Here is a 263-nt window from a genome sequence, read left to right as displayed (position 1 = left end):
GTGTATATGCATGTATATGTATGACGATAAGGATATATGTGAATACAACTATATATCTATATCTGTAAGATATATCTATATACACAACAAACATGTTTTCCGCTTGGAAGAGAATGATGTATGACTGAAGCTGTCTCTCAGCTCTCTTTTCCCAAGGGGCATGCAGTTCCTTCGGAGGAAGAGGAAGAAAGAGTTTCTTCTACTTAACTATCTACCTGTCTCTCTACTGTTATTCTACCGATCTATCTTTGACCTATCCATCT

This window comes from Cystoisospora suis (genome assembly GCF_002600585.1).
Source record: "Cystoisospora suis strain Wien I chromosome Unknown contig_3220, whole genome shotgun sequence".
Lineage (NCBI taxonomy): Eukaryota > Apicomplexa > Conoidasida > Eucoccidiorida > Sarcocystidae > Cystoisospora > Cystoisospora suis.
Note: the sequence above shows the minus strand (reverse complement) of the source record.